This window comes from Bos grunniens, chromosome 19 (assembly GCF_055505025.1).
Source record: "Bos grunniens cultivar Pamir isolate PY7600 chromosome 19, Bosgru_T2T1.0, whole genome shotgun sequence".
NCBI lineage: Eukaryota > Metazoa > Chordata > Mammalia > Artiodactyla > Bovidae > Bos > Bos grunniens.
In genome coordinates this window covers 22,674,961-22,692,180 of record NC_141183.1, presented here as the reverse complement: position 1 = coordinate 22,692,180, position 17,220 = coordinate 22,674,961, and the positions used below count along the sequence as shown (strand labels likewise).

The 17,220-nt window shown below is 50.0% G+C and overlaps 1 long non-coding RNA gene across 1 annotated transcript; it reads left to right on the top strand.

The window, feature by feature from the left end:
- The first annotated feature begins 677 nt into the window (after positions 1–677).
- Positions 678–10,207, top strand: LOC147351683 (uncharacterized). The gene is made up of 2 exons (XR_015147618.1): positions 678–1,838; positions 3,010–10,207. It is a non-coding gene; the product is annotated as an uncharacterized LOC147351683 (long non-coding RNA).
- Positions 10,208–17,220: the final 7,013 nt, after the last annotated feature.

Sequence of the window (17,220 nt, the reverse complement as noted above, 5' to 3'; positions counted from 1 at the left end):
AAGTTCAGAATCCAATAGGCGAGATAGATGTTAAGTAAACACACGTAAGTGTAAAATTACAGGTTCAATAAAATTTTAATAAATGAGTGATTGGATTGTGTACAACTTTCCTACTAGCTCACACTTACCTGCACTCGGAAAGCCTGGCTGGTTGGCCCAACAGCCATCGGCTCATGGTGGTAACAGCTGCGACAGGAGCCACAGTGCTCAGGAAGACATAACAAAGAAGCTTCCAAAAAGGGTTGGTCTTTAGGATTAAAAGAAGTGAAACATCTTTTAAAAGCTACAAATTAATAAGATGCTTGTTACAAAACTTCAAGCAATACAGAAGAAATAAAAAATATTTCCCTTTGTCCTTCCAAGGTCACTTGGAAACAGAAACAAATGGACCTCTTTCTAATGAGCTACATACTTAATTGTAGGCTCTAGGAGGGCATGGATGGGACCTGCCTTAGTCACTGCTATATCCCTGGTGGGAGTTTATTTGTTGACTGAATAAATGAAAAGTAAAAACTATTCATAATGGCTTATACATACATTTTGTTTTTAAGATCAAAAAGGGGATCATGCTGTGTGTGTGTGTTTTTCTTACATCTTGCTTTTTTTTAAAAATCAAAGATCCATAATGGACATTCTTCCCTAATTCATTCTTAATTCATCCATTTTCCTAGATGTGTTGGAGCACTGATCCCTGATATCTGTGCATGTGGCCTTATTTGGAAATAGGATCTTTGCAATTAACGAGTTCCGATGAAGTCATACTTCATTAGGGTGGGTCCTCATCCAATACGACTGGTGTTCTTACAAGAAGATAAGAGCAGAGACACAGGGAAGATGCCATGTGATGAAAGAGGCAGAGACTGTTGTGAGGCAGCCACAAGCCAAGGAACATCAAGGATTGATGGCCACCACAAGAAACATAAGAGATGCAGGTTAAATCCCTGGGGGGTCGGGAAGATCCCCTGGAGGAGGGCATGGCAACCCACTCCAGTATTCTTGCCTGGAGCCTTCCATGGACAGAGAGCCCGATAGCTTGCTGTCCATAGATTCGCAAAGAATCAGACACGACTGAAGCGACTTAACATGCACTGGAAACAGGAAGATGCAAGGGAGGATTCTACTCAGATTCTCTGAGGAAGCCTGGCCTTGCTGACACCTTGCCTTTGGACTTATAGCCTCCAGAATTGTGAGACAATGAATTTGTTATTTTAAGCCACCCAGTTTGTGGTATTTGTTACAGCAGCGCTAGGAGACTAATACAGTCACCTGGAAGGATATTTAGGTTGAGTCCAGAGTTGAACATGGGAGGGGCCTGGCCTGTTTGGAGCCCTAGGATTTGTTCTTTTCTCCAGAAATCCCTTGGAACAATCATGGACTCTAGTCTCAGCGCCTCAGACTCTATTCACAACTTGGCAGAGTTGCCAGGTAGAATAGATATGTCCCCCACAAATTATCGGTTGTTCACCTGATATTCAAATTTAATAGGCATCTACATGTTTATTTGCTAACTCTGGCAACCCTAAATCTTGTGCTCCCAGTTGTAATCCTAAACAGTGGGGCTGTGGGCAACCCACATGGCACCCTCAGGAGCTCCAAGATCCTGGATTTCTGCAGGAGCTCTGGAAGAAGTCTCCTGGTCCTGGACTGTGATTCTCCCCTAGCATCCTGATGTTCTCAGTGGAACCTAAATGTCTTGAAGTGTCTGCCTCCCCCGGAACCAGGCTGAGCCCCTCGCCTGCCCACATTAGAAGCAACTTGCTCATTCACTCCATGCCCCCGTCAGCTCCAACAAGACAGCTGTGTGCCTGATCTTCGGGGAACGCTCTAACCTGTTCCAGGTATGCCGAGTGAGACTGGAGGAGGAAAACTCTGTGAGAGCTCATGACAGGGGTGGGCAAGTTCCCCCAAAGTGCACTGTTTAAAAAATCCCGTGGGGCTTGTTGTATTGGGTTGGCCAAAAAGTTCATCCGGGTGTTTTTCAAACATATTACAAAAAACCCAAATGAACTTTTTGGCCAATCCAATAATGACTATCCCTGGTCTGAATCTGAAATCTGCAGGGAGGGGAAGTGGCCTAGTCTGGAGACTCAGGCAAGGCCCCTGCAAGGAGGTATGTCCAAGTTGAGGCTGAAGGCTCAGTAAAGAAAGAGTCAGGCTGGTGAAGTTTAGGGGGCAGACTGGGGAGATTGGAGAGGAAAGAGCCCAAGCGCATACAGTGAGGAGGGAGAGAGTCTGGCCTAAGAGCAGAGACAAGGCCGGTGTGCTTGAAAAGAAAAGAGTGATTTGAGCCCAGGAGAGTAGATGAGCCACTTCTGGCCAAAGCTTGTAGGGCTGGTTAAGAAAAAAAAAAAAATGAGAATGAAAAAGTAGAAGGTCATGAGAATGAAAAATAAAAGCCCCACGAATGCCCTCAGGGCAGGGACCGTGTGCACCTTTTTCAAAGGTGGAGCCCTGGTGCTCGCCCTCCTCTGACACTTGGCTTCTGGAAGTGCCTGGTTGCCCCTCTCCTCCTACAGCTGCCCCCTCCCCACCAAGGTGGAAGTGTGGGCTGGGATGGGGGGCTTTCTGCTAGGTCTGAAGCCGTGAACGGGAGGACTGTGGCTGGTGAGAAATGGGTGTGGGAGTTTGCTGACAGATTTAGAAAATATTCAGATTAGACAAGGAATGTTTGAAAATACTGTTTTTGTTATTGAAAAGATTCTATAAATGTTCAAGTATGTGGTAGGCATACCACATGTCATGTAGGGTCCCCTCCCTCTGAGTGTGGGCTGGACCCATATACTTGCTACTAATGAATAGAATATGGCAAAAATGAGAGGATACTACTCTTTTTTAAAAAAAAACTCTTTGGCACACCCCATGGCATGTGGAATCTCAGTTCCCGAACCTGTGTCCTCTGCATTGGAAGCGTGGAATCTTAACCACTGGACCAGGCCCCTGAAGACTCTGACTTCCATCTTGCTCGTGCTCACTCTCCATGTCTCTTCTCTCTCATTTGCTCTGACAAAGTCGGTTGCTACGATGGTGTTGCTCAGCGGAGAGACCCGTGTGCCAAGGAACTGAGGGCGGCTTCCAGCCACCAGGCAGCCAGGAAATTGAGGCCTTCAGTCCAACAGCCTACGAGGAACTGGATCCTGCCAATGGCCACGTGAGTGAGCTTGGAAGTGGACCCACCCCAGTGAAGTCTTGAGATGACTGCAACCCTAGACAACACCTTGACTGCCACCTACGAGGGACCCCAAAATAAGGCTTCCGCTAAGCTATACCTGGATTCATGACCTTCAGCTTCATGATAATTTGCAGCGATAGGTAATGAGCACTGAGTTTAATTTGGAAAAGGCCAGCCATACCTGTCACCATCCTAATACATATGTTCACATAAGTTGACATAGTGATGGGCACTTTAATTTTGAAGTTTCCTTTTTTTTCATCAATGTCAGGGAGATATCTTTGAGTCCACGGACTGTATCTGTATCTGTATCTGTTAGGGCTCAGTCAGAAAACAAAAACCCTGTCAGTTATCTTTACAGAAGTTAATATGAAGAATTGTATCACAGTACAATGTGAAATGTGCAAGTCACAAATAACCAATCCTGAAAATTGCTCTCAGAAAATCCTGTAGATTGTCAGCAGCTGGGACCTTGGAAACTCCAAAGCCAAAGATTGTTTTGTTCGATGCTGTTATATTTCAGCTTCTCTTCCACGTCATTGGGGGCAGTGGAGGCTAAGAATCTATTTGTAACAGGAACAGGTCTCTCTCTCTCCCCCAGTCTGTTAAGCATGCTTCGTTGAGTTAGCTTGTCCGGGGGGAGCGTGATGGTGACGCATTGTGTAGTAAAAGCATTTTCCCTGTTCCCGTCACAGTCTTAACAGCTGCGGTTTTCCAGCTTGATTGCCCATTGTGTGGATGATCCAGTTTACTAAACCACTTCCCCAGTCTGGTTCCCAGTTTTTGACCTTTAAAGAAAGACTTCAGTGCACGGATTTATGCAGATAATGCTTGGCTTCCGTTTGAATTATTTCCTTGGAATAAATTCCCAGGCATGAGATGATTGGGTTCCAGGGGGGAAAAACGGCTTTATGAGTGTTGCTAGGAATTGCTTTATTGCTTTCCGAGGCGTTATGCCAATTCAACATCAACAATTTACAGCGTATGAGGCGGTAGCTTCAGGACCACAAGTTATGCTTGCCTATGAAATCAGCTTCCAAGCCCTTCAGAAACATCCAGAAAGAGCTCAGAGACAGGAGCCCAGTGAGTAGTCCTGGGTTAGAAGTAGGGGGTCTGAAGGTCCAACTGACACCCAGGGAGCTGAGTGAGCAGTTGGCAGAGTCAGTGATGAACCATAGGTCCTGAGTTCAAATTCTGACGCTGTTGCTTAATCTTTCTGAGTCATTTGTTTGACCATCTATGAAACAAAAGCTATAGTAATATTGCATGTTAAAGTTATTACATGTTAATAATGTTTGCACGTGGGACAGTGCAAACATGGATCAGACAAACATTGAATACATATGAAGCGCAACCATAATCAGCATTTCTGTTACTGAGCGACTGAGCCTCCATTTCCATCTCTCTGGCCTGCTACTCCAGTGGTTGACCATCTCTTTCTCTGGGCTCCTGCACAAGACCCCAGGCAGGCTCCTCAGTTCTTCCTGTGGATCTTGTGGTCTCTCTGAGGCCAATTAAGTAGTAACCCTGTCTCTGAGACGTGGAGTCAATGGTCTCTGGATGCCCCCTTGTGGACAGCCGGTTTTCTTTTGTTCTCGCCTATCCCACGCGCACATAGTTCGACACGACTGAAGCGACTTAGCAGCAGCTGCAGCAGCCTAAAGGGAGATTCTCCCAATGGCTCAAGTGGTCAAGAATCCTCCTGCAGTGCAGGAGACACAGGAGAAGTAAGTTTGATCCCTGGGTCAGGAAGATCCCCTGGTGGAGGAAATGGCAACCCACTCCAGCCAGTATTCTTGCCTGGAAAATCCCATGAACAGAGGAGCCTGGTGGGCCCCAGTCCATGGGGGTCATAAAAAGTTGGAAACCATTGATCACACACTCATAGCCTAAAGGGAAAACTGGCCCTACACTTGTGAAGGACCAGGGGTGTGTGTGTGTGTGTGTGTGTGTGTGTGTGTGTGTGTGTCTTGGGGTTGGGGAGGCCTCTGTCTCTGCAGATAAAGCAGGAAATGGCATGTCATGCACCCTTCTTGCTGCCTAGGAAGGGATGGGATCTGTGTGTCTCTATACACCTACACGCATGCATGGGTTGGAGCTGCACATGCCAGTTTGGGTGTGTGTACGTGTGCATGTGTGTATACACTTGATGCCACTCTTCTTGTCACCGGGGTCTCGCAGGGTTCCATTGAAACTATATGGTTTGAGAAATGAAAGCACTGAGGATATTATTATGTATAATAGCATGTATAATCAAGTGGTTTGTCCATACATTCATTTGGACATTGAATTCCACAGACATTTATCGAGTGCCTACCATGTGCCAGGTCTCATGAGGTCTGGAGAGGCACCAGTGACAAAGGCAGAATTGTTTCTGCCCTCTCCCAGTCGAGTGGATGAATAAACCCACTGCACCCACTGTGGTGCAGGGGAGTGGTAGAGATGCTAAGGAAGGCTGCCTGGAGGAGGTGATCCCTGCAACAGGAGGTGATCCCTGAGACCTGTAACAGTGGGTGCTCTAGCTCCTTCCTGCTTTGAGACAGAGGGCTTGGTCAAAGAGAACTGGTGGGGTTTTAAAAGTGCAGATTTTAATCTCAACTCCCTGAGGAAGTCTGTTTCTTTGGGCCCCTTTCCTCCTGGAAGAAGCCAGCGGGTTAGTCATGACAGCTACAGTTTCTGTGGACTCTGATGTTTTCTGATCTTTTATTCCCTCAGCCTGAGGAATTCTCTTTCCTGCCATGCTTCTGTCAGACTCCACCCCCCTTCCCGGCAGAAATGAAAACCAGACTGAGTGATGGAAGGCGGTGAAACACTGATGCACGCAGGACATGAGCATGCACACACGGCACGTGCCCCTCCACCCCCACCCCTCCACCCCCACCCCTCCCCTGACAAGGCGGAGGTGCGGAACTGGGGATGGAGGTGAGAGCTCAACAGACCTCAGTCTTTCCACATGGGGCTGCTGGGGCAGGTCCCTTAGCTTCCCAGAGCCCAATTCCAGATCAACAAAATGCCCGCCTGGCAGGGCTTCTGAAATGATCTGAGTGACAGCTGTGACGTGCCCTCCATTCTGTGTGGGACCTTGCACATTCAGAAGATGGGAGCTAAAAGGCAATCACATTTATTTTTATTTATTTATTAAAAAATTTTTTTTTTACTTTACAATATTCTATCGGTTTTGCCATCAACATGCACCCACCACGGGTGTAAGGCAATCGCATTTAAAATCATCTGGTGTGTCTCTGAAGGGGGAAAGTGTGCTCAGAACCCTACTTGGACCTTCCCAGTGACAATAATCAAGGGCCCAATATCTGCTGTGTACCAAACTCACCATCGGTGGCTCTGAACTCTGGTTCTGGTTAGAATGCAGCTTATTAACTGGGGAACTATGACCAAGTTTCTTAACCTTTCTAAGCCTCAGTTTTCTTATCTATAAAATGGGGACTTAACTGTAGCTCCCTTGTAGAAGCGCTGTGAGGATTAATTGAGACAGTGACTGTGAAAGCATTTATTGTTCCTGGCATATAGTAAGTTCTCAGTAAATTGGCAGTGACTTGCATTGGTCAAGATAGGTTAACTGGTGTAACAGATAGCCCAGAATATGTAGAGTTAGAGACAATAGAACTTTGTTTCTTGCTCCTGTAATAGTCTTAAGAAATGCCAGATTGGCAGAGGGCCTCATCTGGAAACCTTGCTGACAGCACTGCCCTTTTTAACATGTGGCTTCCAGGATCATTTTGGCCATTGGCATCCAGGCAGTGGATGGGGAAGAGATGTGGCTCCACTGAGAAGGTGCACCAACTTCTTAACAGTCTTTTCCTCTCACATTCTGTTCATGAGAATTCCTTGTACTGCCTTATGTTAATGCTGTGAGGATTGGGAGAGAAATTGCCCCAGGAAGGAACCACTTTCCAGGGTCAACTCTCTCCTATGGAAGGGGAAGAGGATTTGTGGATAAACAAAGACTTTTATTACTATTATTTTAATAATACTATTTCTATCCAGGGCAGAGTGTAGTGAGCACTGGGTGGGTGGGAGCCTAGCGAAGAGGGCGATGTATTCTGACCTGGGAGCCAGGCAGTGCCATCCGAAGGGACCTTGGAGGAGAGGCAGGTCATGCACAGGGTGAGATGGAGAGCGTGGGGTGGGGTGGGGAAGGTCACTGTGGGCTGAGGGAATCACAGGAACACAGTCAAGAGGCGGGAAAGCTCAGGGAGGGGGAGAGCTGGAGGCGGGAAGGGGTGGAGAGGTGTTGGCAGACTGTTAGGAAGGCCTGGGATGGTGAGATAAGGGGCGGAAATTCAGAGTCATGCGTGGTCTTTCTGCGGTGGAGTCCAGGGGAATGGTGGTCATGGCAATAAAGGAGTGAGAGATGGGGGAGGTGGAGGTGAGGAAAGAGAGAAAAGGGGTGGAGGACAAAAGTCTGGGATTCACAGAGGAGAGGCTGGAAGGAGCAGAGAAGGGAGAAGGGGTCTCTAGGGCCCCCAATTGTCTCCTGGCAGCCTCCTTTCCCACCTGGAGCCCAGCTCTACACACACACACACACACACACACACACACACACACACACGCCCCTGTCGGGGGAGGTTGGATCTCCTCTTTCTCCTTTCTTCTCCTTCCAGGAAGGAAGTGGCTTCAGATGCTGTGGGTGGGACATTCCTTGGCTTCGCACGCTGTTCCCAGATCTCTCCTGATTCCTGGTGACAGAGCTGGCACCTCTAAGCAGCCCGGGAAGGGGGTGAGCCCTGTTCAAGAAAACCCTGCACCCCAGGAAGTCTGAGTCTCACTTTGAGCCACCCCAGGCCTCGGTAGGTGCCAGGCCTGCTTCCGAGAGAGGCTCTGGTGGTCAGTTCCACCAGGTCTGCTAGGCCCCTGCCCAGAGCCGTCACTGTGACAGATACAACGAGGCAGGACTCTGCACTCAGGAGCTCATACTAGCCTGGGGGAGTGAGATGTTCTTTAGAAATCCCTGTGAAGGGGACAAGTTCACATTAAAAGGGTACTTGGAGGAAGTGACGTCTGTAATGGGCCACGCAGGAGATTGGGAGGGGGGCTTCAGGGGGAAGAAAGAGCATGTGCAGAGGTGGAGGGAGAGGGAAATTCAGGTCTCCTGGGGGAAACACAGATCAATCCAGTTTTGGTGAAACAAGAGAACTGGCAGAAAGTCATGGGGGCACTGAGGCTGTGGAGGTAATTGAGGAGGGCTTGTGTGGGAAGTATGCATTCATTGAGCAGGTGCTAGACAGCTTTGGGAGGCTTTTGAGCAGGGGAAGGATAATAAGGTAGCTGCCGGCTTGTTCTTTATACCTTCCCAGCTGCCCCTTCCCTGTGGTGAGACCCTCCAGGCTTCAGGGCAGTGCACCAGTCAGGTCCAGGGCAGCACTGACCACAGGCAAGTGGCTGGAGAGCTTGGGAGCACAGAGACTCTGCTTCTAGTCTCCAAAATCAAGCCTCACTTTAATTAAAAAAATTTCTTTTTTTTTTTTAGATTTTAAAAAATATATATTTTTCTTTTTTTGATGAAGGCCATTTTAAAGTCTATTAAATTTCTTACAATATTGCTGTTTTATGTTTTGACTTTTTGGCCACAAGACACACGGAATCTTAGCTCCCTGACCCGAGGTCAAACTTGTACTTCCTGCATTTGAAGGTGAAACCTTAACCGCTGGCTCACCCGGAAATCCTCAAGTCTCACTTTTAAAGGCTGGAGGTCCTGGTATCAGGCCAGAGGGAGAGGGACCAGAGAGGTCTGGGCTTGCCTCTCAGCTTCAGTACCTTCACTGGCCGTGAGACTTTGTGTGCGTGGGTCAACCTCTCTGGGCCTCAGTTTCCTCAAAGAGATGTAGCATCATAGCAACTGCTGCTCATGGCAAAATGTGATGACATTTTCAATAAATATTTGTTTCCTAAATATGGGGTTGGCATAGCTCAGGGGAGGGGGGATCAGCTATTCCAGGCTGCTGACAACTCAGCTTGGAGAGGCTGCTGCTATCCCTTCTCATCCTGTGCCCACCTGCCCTGGTTTCAGGGACCCTGGCCCCTTTCCAGGCCCAGCTGGGTCCTCCCCCTGCCCCAGGTCTGTTCCTGCTGGAGCACCAGAGGCAGGTAGGCCTTGGAAAGTGACAGGCCAGGAATTAACATGAGGGGCCCAGGAAACCCTGGCCCCAGGCTAATGCTGGCTCAGTCACTGGATCCAGAAAAGGGGCAGGAATCCAGGTCCCCAGCCTGTGCTCCATGGGCTGGCTTGGCATCTTCCCTTTCCTTTTGTTAGCTTTCTTCAGGAGGAGAGAAAGGAGGAAGAGAGCCTTCAGGATGAAGAGGGAGGTGTTAGAGCCCCCACCTCCTTCAGCTGGTCTTGGAGGAAGAGCAAAACCATTCACAGCCTCACCTCTCTGCACCTGGCCAGTGATGGAACATCTTGATTCTAATTCTAGCTCAGCCACTTAATAGCTGGGTGCCCTTGGGCACATTATTAACCTCTTCCAGCCTCAGTTTCTTTGACTGTAAAATGGGAATAATAGCAGTACCAACTCTCAGTGTTGTGAGACCTGAATGAGCTGCTGATTACACAGTTAGCATGTGACCAACTCATAATGAGTCCCTTAAATGTCAGTTTTCTTCCTCCCTCCCTCCCCTCCTCATGGGAAATATGATGACTGCCTTAAAAGCAGTGCTCTGAGATGGGAGACCCATGGGTAGATGGTGGCAACGCCCCTCCTCACTGAACCCTCAGAATCCCAGGCCAGGAGACTGCATAAAACAGGAACCTGGGAGTTTCACCCACAGGTGCAGATGTCTGTGGTGGGTGGAGACTTCCCCTGCATCCTTTGCCCTAGGATGGAGCGGTGCCAGATGGAGCAGGGCGAGAGGGTTGGAAACTAACTGGACCAGTACTTTCTCCTTCCTGAGGCCTCTTCCTCTATCAAAACTCAGGCAGTCCAGATGTCCCATCCCACTCTCTGCCAACCAACTAAAGAAGAGCCAACAGCTAATTCGCACTAGGATGTTACAGCAATAAATGAATCAATGATATTCACACCCTAGGGGTGTTGATAGCTGTTAATGGCTTTCCGGTTCAGCCAAACTGCCTTCTTCCCAACACAGCTCCCCCTCCCTGAAGTCGGCTTGGGCTCAGCTGGAGTGCAGATTGCCTGCAGGGATCAGAGGCCCAAATGTGGACTCTAGTCTGGGGTCTGGAGGGCTTCCCTGGTGGCTCAGTTGGTTAAGAACCCACCTGCCAATGCAGAAGACACAAGAGACGTGGGTTTGATCCCTATGTCAGGAACATCCCCTGGAGAAGGAAATGGCAACCTACTTCAGTATTCTTGTCTGGAGAATCCCATGGACAGTGGGCCCTAGTCCATGGGGTTGCAAAGAGTGGGGCACGACGGAGTGTACATACATGCACGCATGCAGTGTCTGGAATAGGGCTAACCAAGGGACATAAGCCAAGGGGCAGGCGAAACTGAAACCTTTCATTATCAGCTGCTAGAAAGCAGGTGAACCAAAAGTCCTTAAAAGTTTAGGTCAGGCCAGATGACAACATGCGTGTAGTCCACTGACCACCACTGTCCCTCAATTGATTTATTTAAGTTTTTTGGCCACACCACGCAGCGTGCAGGATCTTAGTTCCCTGACCAGGGATTGAACCCATGCCCCATACATTGGAAGCATGGAGGGTTAACCACTGGACCTCCCAGGAAGTCCAAAACATCCTTCTTTTTTTTCCCTTTAAGAAGGGCAAAGTCTGGAAGGTGGAAGAAGGTGGGGTGAGAGGCAGGAGAGAGCCTGCCGGTTCTCCACGCCCAGGGTGGGGTTGTCGTTTCCTGCCCCTCTTCCACAGGAACAGCTAGGACCCTCTGAGGTTACAACAATGTCAACCTCATCTGACTCTCTTGGCTGGGAGAGGAAAGCAGTGGTGACTTTGGGTGGGCTAGCTGTACCCTGTCCTGGGTTCTGCAGCTCTGTGGGCAGAACGTAACTCCTAGGAGTCCCACGCCTGGGCTGAGGGATCAACTAGGGATCTTGTCAAAAGGTGGATATTGATTTAAAGGTCTGGGGCCTGAGCATCTGCATTTCTTTTTTATTTTTCACCTGGCAAGTGTTACAAGTGTTAGCCGCTCAGTCATGTCTGACTCTTTGTGATCTCATGGACTATAGCCTGCCAGGCTTCTCTGTCCATGGCATTGTCCGGGCAAGAATACTGGAGTAGGTAGCCCTGCCTTTCTCCAGGGGATCTTCCCCACCCAGGGATCCAACCAGAGTCCTTTGTATTGCAGATTCTTTATTGTCTGAGCCACTACAGAAGCCCTTTAAAGTTGCTTTTATTTCTAATGGTTATAAAGAGACATTATCAAACATAAAAGAAATCATGGAATGTAATTCTATGAGTCCTTGTTGGAATAAAAATATCTTGAAAACCAAAGCCAGCCAATTGAGAGACCAGTCAGACTAAGAATTCAGGAATGACAAAGCCAGTAAGGATAAAAGGTCCTGTGGGGAACACTGATTGCATTTGAATATAAATATAAAATCTTGTAGATACAGGAGAGTCACTTAATCAGTCTCCATTCTATCCTCCTTTGATAGGAGGCTTCTCTGGTGGCCCACATGGTAAAGAATCTGCCTGCAATGAAGGACACCTGGGTTTGATCCTCGGGCTGGGAAGATCCCCTGAAGAAGGGCATGGCAAGCCTCTCCAGCACTCTTGGCTAGAGAATTCCACAGAGGAGCCTCGTGGGCTATAGTCCATGAGGTCACAAAGAGTCGGACATGGCTGTGTGGCCAACACTTTCACTTCACTTTGATAGTATGTGAAAGTTGAGCCTTCCTTTCCCTGTGTCTGCTGATTTAGGTTGTGCTAAGGTGCCTGAGTCCTGTGTTCTCTGCCTTCAGCCCTCCTTCTCCGCCTCCCCCAGAAGTCTGGAGTTTTCTGTTGAGATGCTGCTGTGAGTGCTCACGAGCTTGTGGTTTCGGGTTAGGGAGGACGTCCCGTTTGTCTCCTCACCATTATGGATGTAGGATGTAGGATGTAGTGCGGGGCTCTGAACCTGGCTGTGATCGTGGTGGTTTCTGGTGTCTGCCCCTGCCTGCAACAGACCATTCCAAGGTGCTGGGCCTCTGCATTTCTTATAAGCTCCCAGGCTCAGGACCAGCAGCTTGGGTAGTGAGGGTGGATAACTGGGAGTGAGGGCTAAGGACACTTCGGGCCTTAGGCTTGTCCCAAAGCTGCTGGCTGGTGACCTCTGGCGTCCCTTCTGCTCTGATGCTGTGCTTCTCTACGACCACGTGTTGGTGGGTAACCAACCCGTCCACTCAGCAGCTCCTCTGCGTGCTGCCCCAGGCCCAGAGGAAGGCGGCCGCCTGTGAGGGTGATTGATAGATGATAAGGACAGTTACCCATCCTTGAGAACCTACCCTGAGAAGACCTCAATCCTTACGGATGGCAGGATCTGGCCCCAAGATACTTTTGAGGCCCATGGGACCCTGGGTGTAGAGAAGGTACAGGGATTAGAGATACTTGTTCATTTAGCAAACATGTCTACCCAGGACCTGAGAGATCCTTTGGAGAGGGGAGATGGAGCTCTTCTGAATCCCTCTGTGGGGGCCCAGCACAGAGCCAGAGCGGGGGTGGGGGAGGTGGTGGTCTCCGGGGGCCTGGTCCATGGCCCTACCCTGCTGGAGCTTATCTCCCCTCGGAGGCTTCATGGAGACTTAGATGGTCTCCAGAGGCCCTGGTCCCTTGCTGAAGGGCTCCAGGAACTCAGGTCTCTGCCGCAGGTAAACACCTGGCTTTGGGACTGCAGGAAGCTCCTAGCACAGAAACTTCAGCCTCTCCCTTTCTCTCTCAGGGCTGGGTTCCTGTCAAGGAAACAGAGAAAGTTTCCATTGTGTGTGCCGCCCACGTGGAAGTACCCTATTATCTTTTCCCTTTTGCAGAAAATCAGGTCAGTGGTTTGAGTGCTGTCGCTCACTGCATGGTGCAGCAGAGAGGTGGCATGAGCTGGCGTGGCCTTGACAAGCGCACACGGCGGAGGGCAGGAGGGTGAGGGCTGGGCTCCCCGCGCCACGGGGTCCCCGGAAAGCAGCTGTCAGCCTGAGGACAGGACATCTCTGGCCACGTCCTGTTTCCCTCCGAGCATTCCTCTCCCTGCACTCCTGCCACCGACCGGGGCTGAGGCCTGCCTGGTGGACCCCATTGAGTAATCGGGGAATGAGGCCTGAGCGCCCTGGCCTGTGGCTGGGGGCTCTGTGGGAAGGGGTGGGCAGTGGGGTGGGAGCCTGAGGTGAAACCGGGTGGCGTGGGACTCTCCCCATAGGTGAAAACAACAATAATAACAAGGTCTCCGGGCGTCAAGCACTTTCACAGCAAGTTTCCTCACCTTGCCCACAACACAGCCCTGGAAGGGGAGAGAGTGGGCGTTATTATTATTATGCCCCGTTTGCTGACAAGGGTGTTCGGAGTGAGAGTGAGGTCAAGAGCCTAGTTCAAAGGCTTCTAAACTCCAGCCCTCGCTCATTCTCCTCTTCCGGGGCCCCCTGGGGCCCAGAGAGAACTTTCCCTGTTGCCCTTGCAGGTGGTAGGAGACAGAGCCACGGCCTCCAGGGACCAGGAGCCTGAGCGGGCTTAGCTGGGTCCTTTGGCCCTGGGTGTCTCGGGGGTTGTGGCCAAGGCGCTGGCCTGGGCTGTGGTCTTCTCAGGGCTCAACAAGGGAAGGACCTGCCTCCTCAGGATCTGAGCCTGAGCGGAATGGGGGCCAGAGAGCGGAACATTTTATGAGAAAGGCGGCCTGTCCATCCTCTTCTGGTCCAGCTCCCCGCTGCCTCGTCCACCTGTCACCCCCACCCTCCCAGCACCCCGAGTCCCCCTCTCCGCTCTGTTTTTGCCTCTGCGGCTGTTCCCTCAGAGGCTCAGACAATAGAGGCTGATGATCCAACTGCTGCGAACACAACCTCCCCTCCCCCTGCAGCTAGAAATCATCTGTTACCCATCGCCGGGGCCCTGCCTGCCAGACTGAGACCTTTTTCTTCCCTCCCACTTCTTACTGGAAATGGGCCCCCGCCGGTGGCCCCCCTCCACCCCAGGCCTCCGTCAGGAAGATCAAGGACTAGTCTCTGGCTTTGCCTGCTCTGTGGGCCTCTCTGCAGCGGGGCGGTGGGTGGGGGCTGGTGCCCACGACCCCTGGAGGCCCTTCTCGTGTGTTGGGGTTGGCAGCGGGAACTTGGTGTGACCTCTTCGGGTCAGTTCAGTTGCCTACTCTGGATACACCCTCGGAAGAGCAGCTTGCCACAAGGTTACGATACTGACGTTGCACAGGTCATGCTGGAAATTACAGAGTGTCTGAGAGGGAAAACAAACGGGGGTTTCAGTTCCCATGGAAACGGCATCTATTTGCAGAGGAGCCCGCGCGTCAGAGCCGGACAGCTCTGACCGGGTGCTTGGGTGGGGCGGGGGTGGACGTTGGCAGGCAGGGTCATCTATTTACTGCCTGGGACTCTCCCAGGGCAGTGAGTCTGAAAGGGCACCCTTACCCTTACTCTTGACCAGCACTCTTCTCATAGCAGGGCCCGGTGGCCCGGGCAGATCTCTGCAGTGCAGGGGTTTTTGGGCAGAGTGAAAACTTATGAGTCAAAGGTGTGGGAAGACCCCAAATTCGCCATTGATTCCACCAACATTTTTGATCTATTCTGTGCCAGGCACTGGCTAGGCCAGCCAATCAGGGGTTGGTAAGAACCTTCGAAGTGTGGTTGAAACCTCCTTTCCTGGAAGGAACTGTGGTCAGAAGTGGGCTCAGCCTGTCAGGGACCGGAGGCTATGGGAGCACACAGGTTGTGGCAGAGTCGCTCCCCCGCCCTGCAGCCAAAGCAAGAGACTTCTGTTCTCATGTGTCAGGGGTGCTAAACTCCTACATCTCTGGGGGAAAAATTACCCTTAAAAGGTCAAAGCAGGCACCCACGCCTTCAGCAGAGATTATTCCAGTGATTGTCGTGGGAAGTGTCTCTCTCTACCCTCGCTAAAGACTGATGTCTATCTAGTAGCAACATATGACATACAGAATTTTAAATATATTTGTGTAGGATATAAGATTAATATAATTAATTAAAGTCTATTATATTTAAATTATTAATGGCATCATTCCAGATGCTCCTATTCTTACTTTTTCTGCACTTGATAAAATATTCTCAGAGAAACGTTAATATGTCTCACTATGATTATTTTTTTTTCTTTTTCCCTATATTTCTTCTGAATTTTTGATTTATATATCTTTGTTTCTTTGTGGTTATGTGTCTAATGCTAGGTGTCTTTGTGGTTATGATGTCTATTCTTTGTGAATTGTACCTTCTTTCATTAAAATATTCATCTTTGTTTCATTTAAAATAAATAAACTAAAAAAAAAGAAAAAGACTGATGTCTAGGCTGGAGGCTTTCATGTCTGGTGACCACCAAGATGAGGCCCCTGTTGTGTGTGAATTTCCCAGTTAGAGATCATTAAGTGAACCAATACGAAGAAAGTTTGTATTTTCTTATCACTTTGTGGTCACAGAGAGCTCCTCCATCCTCTTGATCTCATTGAGCGGAATTCGCCCAACAGCTCTAGGGAAGTTGTTAGGACAACACTGTGCCCATTTTTCCATGGGGCAGACTAAGGCTTGGAAGGAGAGAGTACTTGTTGAGGCGACAGAGAAGGTAAAAGGTGAAGTTGGTATGGGAATCTCAGGCCAGGTGCTCTGCTTTGCTCCCTCCTCCCTGTCCGGGGGAGCTCTGATGACCAACCCCGGACCCTGGCTGGCCTGGGGAATAGGAGGCATCTGCCCACTGGAGAGGCTGGGCAGTGGGGAAAGACCACACTATGTCTGGTCTCCTAGGGGCTGCAGATCAGAAAGACCACAGACCACAACTCTGCTGTTTGCCCCCACCCTTTCATTCTTCAATGCCTTTGTTTCCTTCTTGTAAATCAAGGGAGTATGAGTGTGTAGGGGTCTGAGGGACCTATGCTCTTGGAAGAATTCCAGTGAAACCAAGCACTTGGGTGGCAGCTCCTCTTTCCCCGAAGGTGACTGTAATGGGGGCAGTCCGAGGGCACAGTGGACTCCCTTTAGAGCTGATTTGTTTCCTGGTGAACTCCTTGGTGTGTGACACCACCTAACAGATTATTGGGATCTCAGGGCAGAGAGCCTGGAGCAGCTTTACACAAGGGAGGTCAGGCTGGGGGCAGAAAGTAGAAGAGGAAGAAAAAGTCCCAGGTCTTGGGGTCCTCCTGGCTTGTCGGGGGAAAGGTGCAGTGGGATCATAAAGAACATGGGGATGCTGACTGTCCCTGAAAGGATGCTGGGCTAGGTCCACATCTGCATCTGGCTGGGAAGGAGGGAGTTTCTGAGCCCAGGGTCGGATGGCAAGCCCTGACAAGGAGATGAGATGGCCAGTGCTGGGGAGAATCCAGGAGGTGAGAGCACAGTATTGATGCCTACCTGACCACCCTGCAATGAGGATGTGAGAAGGGAGCTGGGGCTGAAAAGTTAAGTGCTTTGCCCAAGGACTGGTGGCTAGTGAGAAGCAGAGGTGGGGAAGCTTAGAACTGCCTCTCTTCTGGAGTGAGGTGGGGTGTGCCGTACTTTTAAGAAGGTCAGAGTCATTGTTCTTACTTTCTGAGTCCAAGACCTTCTTTTTTTTTTTTAATTATTTATTTGGCTATTCCAAGTCTTAGTTGCAACATTCAGGATCTTTAGTTATGGCCTGGGTCCCCTGCATCGGAAGCACAGAGTCTTAGCCACTGGAAGTCTTAGCCACCAGGGAAGTCCCTCCAAGACTGTCTAAACTCTGATGGGACCACTGATCAGGCTCACCGCCTGGAGATTTCCCTCCTACCCTGCTGTCCTCTCTCCCTCTCCATGCATGCCCTGCCCCCTCCCCATTTGATTCTTTTACTTTCTTCTTTTTTTCTGACCCCTCCACTTTCCACGCTCATCCTTTCTTTTGGTCCCAGCTTCTGGTCCCAGGCCAATGAGAGAAGCTGGCTATAGCTGCTGGGGATCCTGGGGACAGATTAAAC